Genomic DNA, 17982 nt, shown 5'->3' with positions numbered 1-17982 from the left:
CTTGGTCTTAAATTGAGTCAAATGAAACGTCCCATCAACGTGAATGGCACACCCTATGTGCATCTATAATTCAAGATCTTTACATATGAAGAGGTAAAAGGTCACAAGAAGGTGAGGATTCCATCTCAAAATCACTACAAGTTTAATTACGCTCAATAATATACCGTTTTGAGGTCTTGAACACTTCTGTTCCCTCAAGTTCAAAAGAAAATTGAAGGGTAAAATAATTTCCAGGATCCATATAAAATGAAAAGAAGGTCACAGGTTAAACTTAAATCAACGAGGAGAGTCACTTATTTAAAGTTACGATGAAGGTTAAAATAAGTTCCAAATGAAGGTCACACATTCAGGTCACAGATTGAAATTGGGTCAAAGATGAGAGTTACTTAATCAAGGTGAAAATGAAGATTAAGGGTGAAGGTCACGTGTTCATGGTCAGGATTGGTCAAAGTTATAATTCATGAAAAAGTTAAAACTCTGAGGTCATGGTCATTTCTTACATCCAATGCTGTAAAAGGATACTCAATTTGTAAAATTAATACAGAAGTCACTTTTACTGACAATATACCACACAGTGAATGTAAAACAGTAAGTATAAATAATTCCTTTTTAAAAAAAATTCTCTTCTTAAAAAATATATATATATATATATATATGGCTTTTACTGTTAATTACTTTGTTTTTCAATCATATGTGCATCCTTATTTAAAATTATCACTTTATCAGTTTTATTTATTTACTGTGGTCAATTATAACGAACCAAAAAACAAAAAAATAAATACTCTATCAAGACGCTAAAGTTCTTAAGTAATATTAACGCTTAATTTAAAATGTATTCAATTATTTTCTTAATTTAGTTTGACTTAGTTTAAAATTCTTATAAGAGGATTGGACATAAAATTCTTCATAGCATTCATAAAGTAAAAAGAAGACACTTGAATAAGAATTTTTTAATATGTTTGTTAATGTACAAACGACAAAGATTTAGCAATTTCAATTCATGTATATATACATGTATAAAATAATTTTAACAAAAAAATGTAACCCAACAAATAGTTAATGAAACATCCAATTTCGAGTGCCAATATCATCCACTCTTTATTTTCACAACATTTTAAAAGAAACTCTTCGCTTGCAGTTTTTAAATATAGTCTGTGATGTAATTGTCTCTGCTAAGTCTGATTGGATACATTCAATCAGCTCACTCAATGCAGCCAACTCCTCACGTAATGCAGGTCTTTCGTATGGGGTCCTTGGTGTCACCAACTTCTCTCTTCCAATGCGTGAAATCTTTTGAGATTCTGCCTTTTACAAAGTAGAAATAATGTGTGTCTTTGAAGGGTGATAAATCAACTAAAAACTATTTATTTGTAATTTTTAATACAAGTATTTTTTTATGACCTACAAGAATCTCAAAATATATATCCAAAAAATGTTTAATTTCTCTTTGTTATATTTTAAATTTATTAACAGGAACAAATATAATTAACGAAAAGACTGTAGAAATTTGCTTTCATGGTTTCTCTTTTCACTAGGAGTCAGAAAGACCTAAGGTTATTCTGGACACCTTTGCTTTGGAGGCACTAGTCTGTTATTTTGTTTTAGTTCGTTCTTGAGTTGAGACGGGTTTACTTCCAGGAGTTTTACATTTATCGTTTTTCTTGTATATTTCATTGTAAAGAAAAAGAAAGCATCGTGCCATTTAATATATTCATTATTTGTCTTGTATGCAATTGAATTATTATTAGCTAATTTAAGGACTCTCCACCTTAATGAAAAATGTTCATATGCATTCTAAAAATTAATATGGGATGAGATTTTGTTGAATTACATCATTAAAATACCGTTCACGGTAGCTCAGTCGGTAGAGCGCTCGCTCCATGATCGGGAGGAGTTCGAATCTCGGCCGCGACTGACCTAAGTTGATAATAAATGGGTAGCAACTGTTCCTTCGCCATGCTCTAGGCACTTTGAAGTGAAAGTTGCGGGTCTTTCGGATGAGACTTTAAAAACCGAGGCCCCGTGTCACGGCAGGCGTTGGCACGATAAAGATCCCTCACTGCTCAATGGCCCTGAGTGCCGAGTAAAGGTCAAAATTTGAAGTCCTACATCGGTATATGGTGACGTCTCTATATGAGTGAAAAATTCTCGAATGGGACGTAAAACAACATACAATCAATCAATCATAATTAAAATCATATTATTCTTACAAGTAATAAAAATGCCAAGTATATTGTGATATACCGGACACAACCTAACACCAGAGCGAACCCAAAGCGCACCCCGGGTTCGCTTGGGGTCCGCTGCGGGTCCCCTTTCAGAAAATTTGGGACCGCTCTGGGTGCGCTTCGGGTTCGCTCTGCGTTCGCTCGGGGTCAGCTCTGGGTCCGCTAGAACGAAACCCGGCGTTCGCTTTCCGGGTTCGCTTTACGCACTCATGCGTGAAGCGGACCCCGCTTTAATCTTGCCGCCAGTAAGCCCCGCCCCTTGTATATTCCAAATACTGTACAGTAGTGAAATCGATCATTACTGTTTTTATGGCGATCGAAACATGTACATGTAAGTGACAATATGGAGATCGTTGATAAATTTTCAAGAATTTCATCGTACATTCGACGTAGAATAATCACTTTTATTTTTCTTAACTTACAAGCTAAGTACATGTATATCTCGAAAGAAAAAGAAGAAAAGGTGTTAAATTTATTTCCGATGTATCGGATGGAGTGAAATTGATAAAAGTATCTTAATAAAAAAAGAGTATATTGATAAGAGTATCTTAATAAAAAAAATCTTTCAAATTCATTTGTTTACATTATTCATGCGTTTTTAAATAAGTTGGAACTTCCAATTGTAATTGCAATTGCTTAATCGTAATTTAAATGTTTGAAAGACAACCAACTGAATTATGATCTTATCTATGAAATAGCTGAGATATACATGTACTGTACAATGTACACGTAAAATGCTAAGTTTTCATATTTAAGCTAGATTGTCGTCCATAACATGTATATGTAGGTAGTGATAATCACTAAAAATTTCATACAGTGTAACTTGAGTATAGTTTTACAGATCTTTTATAATTTACTTCAATGCTATAAATCATTGTTTTATGAGGCGAGTTTAACGGAAGACTTATGACAAAAAAAACCACAACAATCAAAAAACCAAAACAAACAAACAAAAACTAATAACTGGTCCACTGATAAGAATATATTATTTTTTTAAAGTTGTTTTCAAATACATGTAAATGATCACTTGAATAGTTTGTGTTCCTTACTGGTTCATGATCCCCCCCCCCCCGCCCCACTACATACATGTACATACTGGAGCGGCATGTTAACAACCGAAATTCTAAATGTTTAAAAATGAATAAAAACAAGAAACAAAACAAACAAAACAAGAATTCAATAACTGTAAACTCGCATGATTACTTAAATGAAATTAAGATAATAACGCCCGATGTTTGTTTTTAGCTCTACTGGTCAGAGACCAGAAGAGCTTATGCGATAGTAAGGTGTCCGTCGTCCGTCCGTCTGTCTGTCTGTATGTCCGTCCGTCTGTAAACAATTTTTCAAAATGCTACTCCTCCTTCAGTTTTGGTCTGATTTCAGTATAACTTGGTACACAAGTAGACTACACTAAGATACATAATTCTTTGTATCGGTTTTTGATTTCAATGAACGGTGTTGCCATGGTTACTAAAAATAGAAATTTCTGTGAAAAACATTCAAAATGCTACTCCTCCTACAGTTTTGGTCTGATTTCAATATAACTTGGCACACAAGTAGACTACACTATGATACATAATTCTGTGTATCGGTTTTTGATTTCGATGAACGGTGTTGCCATGGTTACTAAAAATAGAAATTTCTGTGAAATACTTTCAAAATGCTACTCCTCCTACAGTTTTGATCTGATTTCAATATAACTTGGCACACAAGTAGACTATACTAAGATGCGTAATTCTATATATCGGTTTTTGATTTCGATGAACGATGTTGCCATGGTTGCCAAAAATAGAAATTTCTATGAAATACTTTCAAAATTCTACTCCTCCTACAGTTTTGATCTGATTTCAATATAACTTGGCACACAAGTGGACTATACTAAGATGCGTAATTCTGTGTATCGGTTTTTGATTTCGATGAAAGATGTTGCCATGGTTACTAAAAATAGAAATTTCTGTGAAATACTTTCAAAATGCTACTCCTCCTACAGTTTTTATCTGATTTCAATATTACTTGGCACACAAGTAGACTATAATAAGATACATAATTCTGTGTATCGGTTTTTGATTTCAATGAACGGTGTTGCCATGGTTACTAAAAATAAAAATACTTTCAAAATGCTACTCCTCTTACAGTTTTGCTCTGATTTCAGTATAACTTGGCAAATAAGTAGACTACACTAAGATACATAATTCTTTTTATTGATTTTCTGATTTCGATGAACATTGTTGCCATGGTTACTAAAAATAGAAATTTCTTTGAAATACCTTCAAAATGCTACCCCTACAGTGTTGGTCTGATTTTAGTATTACTTAGCTCACAAGTAAACTACACTAAGATACATTATTCTCTGTACCAGTTTCGGATTTTGATGAACGGTGTTGCCATGGTTACTAAAAATAGAAATTTCCTTGAAATACCTTCAAAATGCTACTCCTCCTACAGTTTTGGTTTAATTTTAGTACAACTTAGCACACAATTAGACTACACTAAGATACATAATTCTCTGTACCAGCTTTGGATTTCAATGAACGGTGTTGCCATGGTTACTAAAAGTAGAAATTTTCTTGAAATACTTTCAAAATGCTACTCCTCCTACACTTTTTGTCTGATTTCAGTATAATGTGGCATACAAGTAGACTACAGAGATACATAATTGGTGTTTTTTGATTTTGTTGAATGATGTTGCCATGGTTACTTAAATCAAAATTTCTGTAAAATTGTTTTAAAAGGCTACTCCTCCTACAGTTTTAGTCTGATATAATAATAAATCTTGCCACAAAAGAGACTAAACCAAGGATCATTATTCTGTTTCTTGCTTTTGCAAAGTTTCAAGTCAAAGTGCTACTTTTATCTTCCTTTATAAATACAACCAGTAGAGCTACAGTCTCGTCAGAGACTTCTGTGTTTTTTTTTTTTCTAATATTGTTTTATTTCGATGACCCCCCCCCCCACCCCACCCCCACCCCCACCCCAACCCTCTCCGTACTCGAATTGTTTTCTATGGACCGGTTGTAGCGATTTTAATTTCAAATAATATACAGTGTTCTCTCTCTCTCTCTCTCGCTCGCTCGCTCGCTCGTAAAGCTATTTTACTGATTTTCGGCATTCAGGTGGCAGCAAATTACATGAACATGTACTCTTCATGCAACGTACCAAAGAACTATGACGTTTCCAAATTCAAAGGTAAAAAAAAAAAAAATAATTGAATTTCTCATTGATAACGTGCCCAGACGAGGAACATGTAACTTAAGGGGCATCGAATGTAGGGGGAGTATAGACTCAGGTATACCGTGACCATGGAGACAGTATACATCCAGCTAGCAAGTGTCAATTAAAAACCCCCACCGCAATTGCTCTTACAAATGTAGCACCTGCAATATCTTCGAAACAGGTGGATGATTACCGACACATAATGACCTTGGCTTCACTTTGAAACTATAATTATTAAAGTGTTAAAATTAAATAATTATGACATTTACAAAGTTCAAATACAGGTACCTATGTAACGAAAAAATAAATGTACGTTTTCGTATTAAGGTATCTTAGCAAGTTCAATTTACTAATGTTGGAATTACGTGTACTTTTCATGCACAAGTACAAAACGTACCCGTCTAGTATTTTTTTTTATACCCATATAAAGCATTTCGAAAATTACATGTAGTACATGTAAGAGGTTCGTGAATATGTAAACCTGTATAATTATATATATCGACGCGAAGGAAAGTGATAAGCATTTTTGCGTTTTTTTTTGTGTTTTTTTTTTGTTTTTTTGTTTTTTTGTTTTTTGTTTTTTGTTTTTTTTTGTCACTGACTTGCAAGTAGTTACAAAAATTCAAAAACATACAATGTAAGGTCTACATGTAGGATAATTAAAATTGACAAAATAATCTTTCCCTATATACATGTATTTAAATCAAGCTATTTAATGAATTTTGGTAAAAGATTAATTTAAAAAAATATAGAAGTTAAAAAAATGAGATTTTTCTCTCCAATCTACGTATTGACATAATGCACATTTATACTGTACAATGACATTTCATCTTTTTCATGATCAATTATTAAGATCGATAATCTCGATGTTGATCTGGATACATTAAAAAGTGCATGTAAATTGAAATAATGAATAAACAATAATTAAATTAAAACACTTGCATGTTCTTATACTGTATCTTGAGATAATAGAATTCTTTAATTTATCGAAGACCATTTTTTGTTGTAACAATTGTTATAACCATTATTATCTTCTTTTTTTCTATTATGAATTAAAGTATATTGTCTGATAAATTTACGCAATATATACTTATATATTAATGGATTTTAAAAATATAAAGAAAATAAATATGTAACTATACATGTAACCTGCTACCTGGATAATAAAAATATATAATGTATTAATATATTTTAAAAATAAAAAATAATGAAAATAGATGTGTAAATATTGCATGTTTTCCGGAGAATTAAAATTTATAAATGTAAAATCATGTTTAAAAATCATATTAATAATATTTTTACACTGTACATTCACACGCTTTGCTTTTACAATGTTTAGATTACAAACTGGCATGTTGACTGGTCGATGCGCTGATGGTCACCGCATTTTATCACTTACCCTGATTGACAGACCTGTTCGGCATGTTGATTGGTCGACACGCTGATGAGTTAATCGCTAATCCTGATTGACAGCTTTGTTATGCAACACCGAACGCGCGTTCGCTTTCTTGGACCGCTACTGAATTTGGGGTTCGCTTTCAGCGTTCGCTCTGGGTTCGCTACGGGTTCGCTCGGGGTCAGCACTAACGGACCCCAAGCGAACCTAGAGAGCGAACCCGGGGTGCGCTCTGGGTTCGCTTTGTTAGGTTGTGTCTGGTCGGTACTGTACCTACCAGCCAAACTATTTTGAACCCTCTTTTTGGACACTTAAATAAAAAAAAAAGAAGAAGAGGGGTGTCCGAATTCTACAACAATAAAATTTTGAGCCCCACCCCATAATGAATACAATGTAATAAGATTGATTGATTATATGTTTTTTTACGTCCTATTCGAGATTTTTTCACTCATACAGACGTCAACATATACCGATGAAGGGCTTCAAAGTTTGACCTTCACTCGGCACTCGGGGCCATTGAGCAGTGAGGGATCTTTATCGGGAGGTCAATATTTTAAGCCATCGTATCCTGAAGCCAGTTCCCATTAACCTGTCATATTTTACAGCCATGATATTTGAAGCCCAACCCCTCAAAAGGGTAACAGAGATTCAATAATTTTGCAATCATAATGATTACAAACATAGGGGGTCAATATTTTATGGTCATAATATCTTGAACCCCCTCCCTTATTAAACTCGTAAAATATTTTGACACCCCTGCCTAAAATATCATTTTATTACAAACGTATTATCAACTAAAAATCAATTTCAAACACTCACACCTTCAGGATGGTTGAAAACTTTTTACGTACTTAGTGTATACTTCAAGCGTTCCTTAGTAGAGATGTTTTCAACTTCTTTCAACCCTCCGGCAAATGTGAGTCTTATAAGCTGCTGACTTGTACTTGGGCGTGTGCTTTGTTTAGTGCAGCAAGACTTTGTAGTCTTGTCAGCTGGGGTATTTTGGTCATCACTTTCTTCAAGAAAAATTTGAAATAAACATCAAACAAATTAACGTCTGAATGTATGCCTGTACTTTATGTTTAATTCGATCTAAAATAAAGGGATAAATTTTAATAATTTGACAAGGGAATACAATTTCAAATAGAAAGATGATAAACATTCACATCCGAGCCACTTGCAAAGTATATCTACTGCAATTTATACAGATATAAACATAAAAATACAACATTTGTGTAATTTTTTATTTCATGGGCTTGCTTTTTTAGCTGCCAGTCCTGATATGTTAGTATCATGTGACTGTGATCGATTTAAGGATTGTGTAATTTTTTATTTCATGGGCTTGCTTTTTTAGCTGCCAGTCCTGATATGTTAGTATCATGCGACTGTGATGGATTTAAGGATTGTGTAATTTTTTATTTCATGGGCTTGCTTTTTTAGCTGCCAGTCCTGATATGTTAGTATCATGCGACTGTGATGGATTTAAGGATTGTGTGATTTTTTATTTCATGGGCTTGCTTTTTTAGCTGCCAGTCCTGATATGTTAGTATCATGCGACTGTGATGGATTTAAGGATTGTGTAATTTTTTATTTCATGGGCTTGCTTTTTTAGCTGCCAGTCCTGATATGTTAGTATCATGTGACTGTGATGGATTTAAGGATTGTGTAATTTTTTATTTCATGGGCTTGCTTTTTTAGCTGCCAGTCCTGATATGTTAGTATCATGTGATGGAGAAGAGGGACAATCACCTGGTGTTTCGCCGATCCTACCAGCACCAATTTCAACCACTTGCAATTATAGGCCTGACAACAAATTAGTTCAGCCTCACATCAGACGAGGTAATTCTATAATAAATTGTTATCACGAATACAAGATTCGATTACCAATTAAAGATTCCGAGATTCATCTTTTTGTAGATAGGGAATATCTCGGGCAAATGTACCTGTCTTGTGTGGATGCCTCCGTTATCGGAATGTACACTGTCTCTTCATTGCATGTTGACACAGAAATAAAGATATCTTTTTCTCAAAGAAGAGATGTACCCCCTGATGTGAATATACACAAGTTTAGATAAAGATAGATATAGAGAAAAAGGAAGTTGACATCAGATTCATACAAAACGGTAATTTATTATATGGAATGCCTTAAAAAAATAGTTCGCTAAAATTTCAAACATCTGCATTGAGTAATTGCTGATAAAACTGTGACGAAAATTTATTTAGTTTGGTACGGACAAATACGCACATAAACAGGAAGTTGACATTGGACTGGTACAAAAATAAATCTCACCAAACGGCATGCCTAAACAAAGAGTGTGCTAGAATGTCAAGCATCTGCGCTGAGTAGTTGCTGAGAAAACTGCGACGAAAATTTGTAATGTGTGGTATAGACAGACGCAAGAATAAACAAGAAAATGACATCGGATTCATATAAAAATGAATCCAATCATATGGCTTGCCTAATCAATTGTGCTAAAATTTAACACATTTACAATGATTAATTGCTGAGAAAACTACGACGAACATTTATTACGGACAGACAGACAAACATAACTTGAACCTGTTAAACCGATATTTTAATATGCTTAGTACGCCATACGCCTTTTCATGAGTTAAGCAAGTAAATACCATTCGAAGGATTCTCTTTTCGTGCAGTCCAGACGTGGAACCCACCCACACTCAAAAGAAATTTATATGTATGAAATATATGGAGATAACGAACAGTATTCGAGCTCAAAGAGTACAGATCAGGAAAAGAGCACACACGGACCTCCAAGGCTCCAGAAGTGGGATCAAATGCTTTGGAGAAGTGGACTTCCCTTGCCCGACCAGTCACAACCGCCATGTGCTCCTTGTAATGATCGGGATATAACGGGACAATCCGTTGACAATTCAGTGTGCAAAGTATGATTGATTGATTATTGTTTAACGCCGAGTCGGCAACATTCCAGCCCTATTTCGACGGAAAATTAAGTATTTTTGACCGGTATTTGAAAGGTTTTTGGTTTCTCTGGGGGCCCCCAGTGATCCTACCCTTTTTCGAAATCCAGAGAAACGATCTTTTACGTGCCAAGGGGGTTGTAATCCTTGACACGGGGCACCATTTAACGTCCCATCCGACGGACTTAGAATTAAAAAAAAATGTGTAAACTGTTAAAAAAATAAATTGCTCTATGTATTTGTCATCAAAATTGTTTAAATTATTCACTTTTAAATTTTACTGTAAAAATCAGTTTCATGTAAATTTTCTAAAATTGTATTAACATTTACATTTGTAAAGGGTTCATACATCGTTCTCACATTATTGATTGATTGATTGATTGTATGTTGTTTTACGTCCCATATACCGGTGAAGGGCTTCAAATTTTGACCTTTACTCGGAACTCAGGGCCATTGAGCAGTGAGGGATCTTTATCGTGCCAACGCCTGCCGTGACACGGGGCCTCGGTTTTTAAGGTCTCATCCGAAGGACCCTTCTCACATTATTAAAATGTCTACTTCGAATAGGCAAACCGTTCAAGGAAGCTCAGTCTGTAGAGCGCACGCTCCGTGATCGGGAGGTCGCGGATTCGAATCTCGGCCGCGACTGACCGAAGTTGATAAATCAAAAGCCTGAAAGCCTTCAATGACGTCGAACAAGAAAAACAATTCAAGAGCAGCTCATATCTGATATTGAAGTCAACTTTATTGCATACTTACCCATGACACCAGAACAGCACGAGCGATTTCAGAAAGCAACACAGGAAGACCTGGAACTTCAAACATTGCAGGCAGTCGTCAAATTCGGTTGGCCGGATACCAGAGACACCTAATTAAGATCCACTTACCCATTTTGGCCTTTCCGGGACGAGATTACATGCATTGATGGTTTAATATTCAAAGGACATAAAATCATAGTATCGACCACACTGCGAAAGGAAATGCTGGATCGCATCCACAGCTCTCATCTTGGAACTGTCAAATGCAAGAGCCGAGCTTGTGAAACATTATTCTGGCCGGGGATGATTACTTCTATTCAAGAAGTGGTAGAAAACTCCATCTGTGCAGTAAATAGCAAAATGAATCCTAAGAAACCTCTTGTGGAAACTGAAACCCCATCAAGTCCGTTGTCCATTATATCAGCTGATCTTTTTGAGTTTCAAGGACACTCGTACTTAATTTGCATTGATCACTTCTCAAAGTGGCCTGAAGTTGCTAAACTTGAAAACCAAACTAGTGGTAACACCATCTTACATTTGAAAAATCTATTCACGTTGTGGGATACCCGAAAAATTCATATCGGACAATGGTCCCCAATTTTCTAGCGAATCCTTCAGGCAATTTTCAAGGGATTATAGTTCCATTCACGTAACTAAAAGCCCACACTTTCCGCAAGCAAATGGACAGATTGAACGTACTGTACAAACAGTTAAACAACTTCTACGCAAGTGTTCTGATCCATACAAAGCCGTACTTGCTTACAGAAACACTACAATTGACATGCTAGGAATGTCCCCAGCACAACTCTTCTTTGGTAGACGTCTCAAGACTGACTTACCTGTAGCATCAATACTCCTGGAATCTACAATCATTGGCATGCAGGATATTCAAGAACGCCGTAAAACCCGCAAATACCAACAAAAGCTAACTTTGATGCACATGCTGGAAAAGAGTTGCGTGATCTTTATCCTGGGGAGACTACTGTCAGGCGCCACGAAAACAAATGGACTCCTGCAGTAGTTGTGCAACAACACAGTTCTCCAAGATCTTACATTCTTGAAACACAGTCCAGGAAACGCTACCGCCGCAACAGACGCCACATCCGTCCGACTTCCGCAACAATCTCAGGCGAACCCAAAACTGAAGATCATCTTCATCTAGCTCCAGAGAGTATGGATACACCATGCAAACCGAACACTCCTTGTAACGCTTCACTTGAAAAGCCAATGCCGGAAATCGAACCCCATGAACAGCCTGTATCGGATCCAAACAAAACCTGCACTCGATCTGGGAGGAATGTAGTGTGTCCTCAGAGATTCAAGGATTTTGTGAAATATTAGTGTCTGTGTTTTGTGATGTGATTGCAATTGATGAACATGTTTAAAGTTTTCATTGTGTATTATGCAAGTAGCATATGTCTGTCCATTTCTAATTAATGTTTTATTATAGCACATTCATGTTAATGTCGCATAAGATGTGTATCTAATTCACAATGAATGAACTAATTTTTTAGATTCAAGAAATTGACATTTGTCATTTTCTTCATTATAAAAAGGGGGATGTCACATATTACCAATGATCTATGTACGAATTGTCTAATCATACGAAAACCGGAAGACATTACAATTGTGCAAGTACAAACTCAGGCGTGACCAGAATTTATTTATTGCTCCTCGTAGAGGGTGAAAACTGTAACAAACAATTACAATGTGTTAAAATAAAGTAAAGATTCAAAATACAGACATTTAACAGCTGATATCAAATAGACTGACATTCCATAATTTACACTTTGCTATTTTCAAAAATTACATGAAAAACTTCACTTAAGCACAGCAGACATTTACTACACTAAATAGCTTACGTTTGCCCTTATCTAAGTTAAAGCATAATTGTATTTATATAGCTAATATTTCATAAAACAGTTGCATTCCTAAAATTATGACATAAATCATAGGATAATCCACATTTTACAATAGGCCTACCTAGCCACAAACTTGTAAGCATTTCAAAATATAAGAAAATACTGGTTAAATGCAGAAAATATCTAAGCAAAATGATGATACTATGATACGGTTCAATGCATACATAGTTATAACAATAATTACTTACTCCTATGGTGTTCTATGGCACAAAAACACTGTAAGGCATGTGTATAATCAATGTTTATGGAAGTACACGATACATAGTAAAAGTTAGAGTCGAATCCGGACTGTATGAAAACACTACAACAATAAATGTTATGTTCTGTTGCACGTGTGTCTAACTTTATACCTACCATCTTTTAGTAACCAGGGATCTATGTGCTTAAACTACAAACCACTGATTTAACATATTTTCTACTCATAATGTTACATTCACTATGTTGAATAAATATTAACGTATAATATACGTTTTAAAAAAATATTACATAAAAGCAATCCTGTATTTAAAGAATTTCAAAATATATCTTACGCAACGTTAAAATGACGTTACAACATTGCATGGGTTTGGGAACATTTATAAATGACGTCATTCAATCGGCTGTAACTAGGTTACTATTAGGATTTCTTTACCGGCCCATTTTACGTGATGTTGGAGACCTTTTGACAAAGCGTTATCAAATTATTTCTAACCTTTTTATCCAAGAAGAAAGCTAGGCATAATACATACCATTTTGAAGGGACTTTCTTAGAATTGATATTTCATGACTATTCAGATACCCAACGGCTGACCGTATTAGTAGAAATGGAGGTCAAAGGTCAAATAAGTGCAAAATTTTGTCGAATTTTTCGATACTTTTTAAATTTCAAGCTAAAAATTTACAATGATATATGTTGAAATTGGAAATTTGGAATATACTCACAAAAGAGCATTATACTGTACTACATTAATCACATAATTTTTTTTTTTCAATTCTGCATATAATGAGTTTAAAGGGGTTGCTTAGCAACGGGGTATTTTTCAATTTTCGGGCAGCAATTTTCGTTTTTTGCTTTTCCTAGACGCATTTATGCATTCCAGCACATTTTAAAGTCAGATATGAGGTCATGAAATAAAAAGGGATATACAGCAGATAAATTGTCCTAAAGTTTGACCTCATTAGAACTATTTTAAGAGGTCAAAGGTCAAATAAGTGCAAAAATTTCATGAACCTTTTCAACACTTTTCAATATTCTTGCTAAAATTTTACACAATGGATGCTGAAATAGAAAAATCTGAATATTCTCTCAAGAAGGCATCAGAACTGCAATATCCATACACCATTTTAGTGCAAATATTTGTTAAATGACTTTAAAGGGTTGCTAAGCAACAACATTTTCAATTTTTTGGCTGTATACATTGTATGTTCGTTATCGCTCATTCTAGACACTTTTTGTGTATTCCTTGATATTGTAAGTAAGATATGAGCCAAAATAATGTAAAGAACATTACTGAGTCAAGTATTGACCTTGACACTTCTGTTCTTAGGGGGGGTCATGGTCATATCAGTACAGAATTCTGCCTTAAATTGCAAGTGTATATCAATTTTGAAATTCTGCAATCACTATGGATATATCATCTAATAGCTGACGTAAAAAATTGTGAACAACAAAATCCTGAGAGAAATTTTAAAAAATGAATTAATCTTTTTTTTATTTTACATATCTTGGTTGCCACTCCAAAAATCCAATTTAAACTTGTGAACTGAAATAAAATTCGTAAGATGCCATTGCATGTAATTCAACCTTAGTGACACACATATCAAAATAATATTATTTCATCATTTTCAGAAAAAAAATTCTTACAAGAATTATCTTAAATTTTCTAATTTTTAACAGATATCCTATCTATACTAAGTTACTTGTTAAAACATTTTTGTCATTTGATAAGCATGAAGAAACCTCACGAGATGGACAATGGATGGAATTTGCAATCTCATTCTCAAAAAAGTGGTTTTTGCATTACAATCTTTTCATTCATCTTATTTATGTGGCATGCATTCGCTCATCTTTGCAAGCAAAGGATTCTGGTTAGCTACTCTTTTCACAAACCCTTAGCCTGTCATGCTATCAAAAGTCAGGATTGTTTACGTCACCTGATCTCGAATCACAGCTTGCATCATTCATAGAGAAAAAGAGCATTTATAAAAGTGAAGTATCTGAAGAATAATAAACAAGCAGATAGCTTTATTTGTTAGTAAGATTGCAAGTCTTTATCTGCAATATAGGTTCCAGATTACATTATGTGCACATAATCTTCACGTTGGATGATAAGCCATAGGATTCAAGAATGGAATGTTATCTTATGAATCATTGTATACAAGGGTTTTTATTACTGAGACTAGAGAGTCAAGAAATATCCTGAATGAAGATATCGTCATTTACTATAGGACTTGGTCAAAAGATGATTGATTGATTGATTATTGTTGTTTTACGCCGAGTCGGCAATATTTCAGCCATATTTCGGCGGTATGAATTAAATACTGTATGAACGGTTTTGAGAGTTTTTGGGTTTCTCTGGCGGCCCCCAATGAGCCTACTCTTTTTCGAAAACCAGAGAAACGATCTTTAGCGTGCCACGGGGGTTGTAATCCTTGACACGGGGCACCGTTTTACGTCCCATCCGACGGACTTGGAATTTAAAAATAAAAACAGTTAAATTGAAAATTACAAAATGCTAATAAAAATATATACATTTAAATCTTATTGTAAAAATCAGTTTCTTGCAAGTATTGTAAAATTGCACTAGGATTTACATTTGTAAAAAGATCATGCATTGTTTGCACGCCATTAAAAAGTTTATTTCGAACAGGCGTAAAATCAGAACATTCTAAAAGTATATGGTTTATAGTTATTACACAGTCACAAGATATGCATTCAGGTTGATGTTCCCCGCTCAGTAAATATGAATGGGTAAACCTTGAATGTCCAATTCTTATTCTTGAAATAATTACTTCGTCCTGATGTTTCAGGCCAAAGTCAGATGATTGATTAACTTTGTTTTGTATGGTATAAAGTTTATTATTATCACAAAAATCCCAAAATATTTGCCAAAGGGAATTTACGTAAAGTTTCACCAAGTACTTAAGATCAGTGTAAGGAATTTTAAAAGGTACAATTTCATACTGAAGAGCTGTTTTTGCAGAACTATCGGCCTTGTTATTACCCGAAATACCAATGTGACTCGGAATCCAACAAAATTCGACTTCTTTGCCTTGTTGAGTAAGATGATAAAACTTAGTTAATATATCCAAAATGTATGGGTGATTTGTGTTCATATTGTGTATGGACTCTAAACATGAGAGCGAGTCTGAAAATATTGTAAATGAATTTTCACTAGAAGTTTTTATATATTCAAAAGCAAGTTGTATAGCTTTTGCTTCGGCCGTAAAAATTGTTGCTTCGTTCGGAAGTCGTGTAGAAAAAACATCATTTTTGACCACTGCAGCAGCAGCAACCTTGCCTCTGTCCTTAGAACCATCTGTGTAAATTTCTCTTGAAGGATGTTTAGATTTTATTTCAGCTAATTTCTGTTGAAAAATGAGAGGATTTGTTTCTGATTTCTTAAGATCTGATAAAGATTTATTCACTACTGGTTTAATTAATTTCCATGGTGGTATTTCAGAAAGAGTAGAAGGTTTTACAATATCCAATGGTAGTTCGGAATCTCTTATATGATTTTTATATCGGAAACAAAGTGGTTTTATGCATTTCTTGTTTTTATCATATAAATTTGCATTTGGTGGATGAAAAACACAGTCATGAGCAGGATTATCGGTATTTGCTTTTAATTTAATTATATATTGTAAAGCAAGTTTAATTCTTCTCAAGTCTAGAGGTGGTTCATTTGCCTCTAGATATAAACTATCTTTAGGAGAAGTTCTAAAAGCCCCCAAGCACAATCTAAGACCTTGATGGTGGATTGCGTCAAGAGCTTTTATATAGGAAGTCCTAGCTGATCCATACACAATACACCCATAGTCTAATTTCGATCTTACTAGAGAGCGATAGAGTTTAAGTAGAGTACTTTTATCAGCTCCCCATTTTGTGTTTGCTATTACTTTAATAATATCGAGTGCCTTTAAACATTTTTCTTTGAGCATCTTTATGTGTGGAATAAAAGAGAGTTTATTATCAAAAATGACACCTAAAAACTTTATTTCTTTAACTACATTTATTACTCCAATCACAACTTTTGAAAAAAATCCTGACTTCTGATAGCAAGACAGACCAAAGGTTTGTGAGAAGAATAGCAAATCCCTTCGCTGGTGAAGATGACATTCACGAGAAACATTTGACTTGGTCTTTTAAGGCAATAATAAATTGACAATGCAAGTAATAAAAAAAAAGGTTGTCAAAAATTTGAAGTACAATTTGCAAGGAGGGTTCCTTGTGTTCTAATTAAAAAAAAAATCACAACCACAATATCAAGTAAATTAAGAAAAACGCAGTACTTTCCACCAGTGCAACTTTGTTCCAATTTATGAAGCATATTTACATGCAAATTAAATCAACAGACCCACAGGTCCTATACATTTCCTGAAAGATGAGGCTAATAAAGGTTTTTAAATTTTTTCCTCACTCAAAAAAAAAATGACAAAAAGGTCTGGCTGAACAGTGAAGTAAAAATTACATAACAGTAACTACAACACGTGTACAATCTTTCTGTTAAACAAAAAAAAAAAATCCATTTTCTTGATGCCATTAAAAATGACCTTTATTTTCATACATTTTCCCCCCAACTTTTAATTTAACAAGAAAAAATAAACTAATTGTTTTCATTACAAGATTTTTCTGGTAAAGGTGCTTAAGGGGTACAATAAAGACTTGACATGTCATCTTGGAGGGAAAAATAATAACAGATGGCACTGGCAATATTTAACGCAAAACTGTTAATCAATAAGTTGAAAATGTGATGTTTTTATCCAAATATACAAATCCAAAAATATTGCAAGCTGAATTCTAAATCAGACCGATTTAATCTTCCACGAAATGTTGAAGACCAGAGCACTTTTACTTTGTGGCCACCATTCTTTCATCAACTGCCATTTCTCTGAAAGACTGGAGAAACTTCTTTGACTTCTTGAAGACATGATCATTTTCTGTCAAGTACATGTAATCAGCTTCTGTCCTGTAAAAGATTTAAATATTTGAAACAGATTATGTGAATTTACATATATAAAATTAAGAATGCTACAATTAATACATTGAAATAATTTTCCTTTTAAAATTAAAAGTATAATTATTATGTGATTCATGTACCGGGTAGTTAAATGATTTGGTTAATTAAGTCATTGTATCAGGACTGAAAAATCATCAACCTAGTATTAAACTATCATAGTTGAAATATTGAACTAAAAGAAATAGCATACCTGGCTCTCCGGGTTGTTTAGAAAAAGGATACAATGGACTGAAAACAGTTACTTCAGGGCAAAATTCCTGGGGCAAGGCCGTTCGTGTACATGGGAGTGTTGATAAATAGCCTTCC

The sequence above is a fragment of the Saccostrea echinata genome, unplaced genomic scaffold, assembly GCF_033153115.1.
Source record: "Saccostrea echinata isolate AGI-Se365-2 ecotype Australia unplaced genomic scaffold, CSIRO_AGI_Sech_v1 ptg000005l, whole genome shotgun sequence".
In the NCBI taxonomy this organism is placed as follows: domain Eukaryota; kingdom Metazoa; phylum Mollusca; class Bivalvia; order Ostreida; family Ostreidae; genus Saccostrea; species Saccostrea echinata.
The sequence above is the reverse complement of the archived record's forward strand: the minus strand, read 5'-3'. Positions refer to the sequence as shown.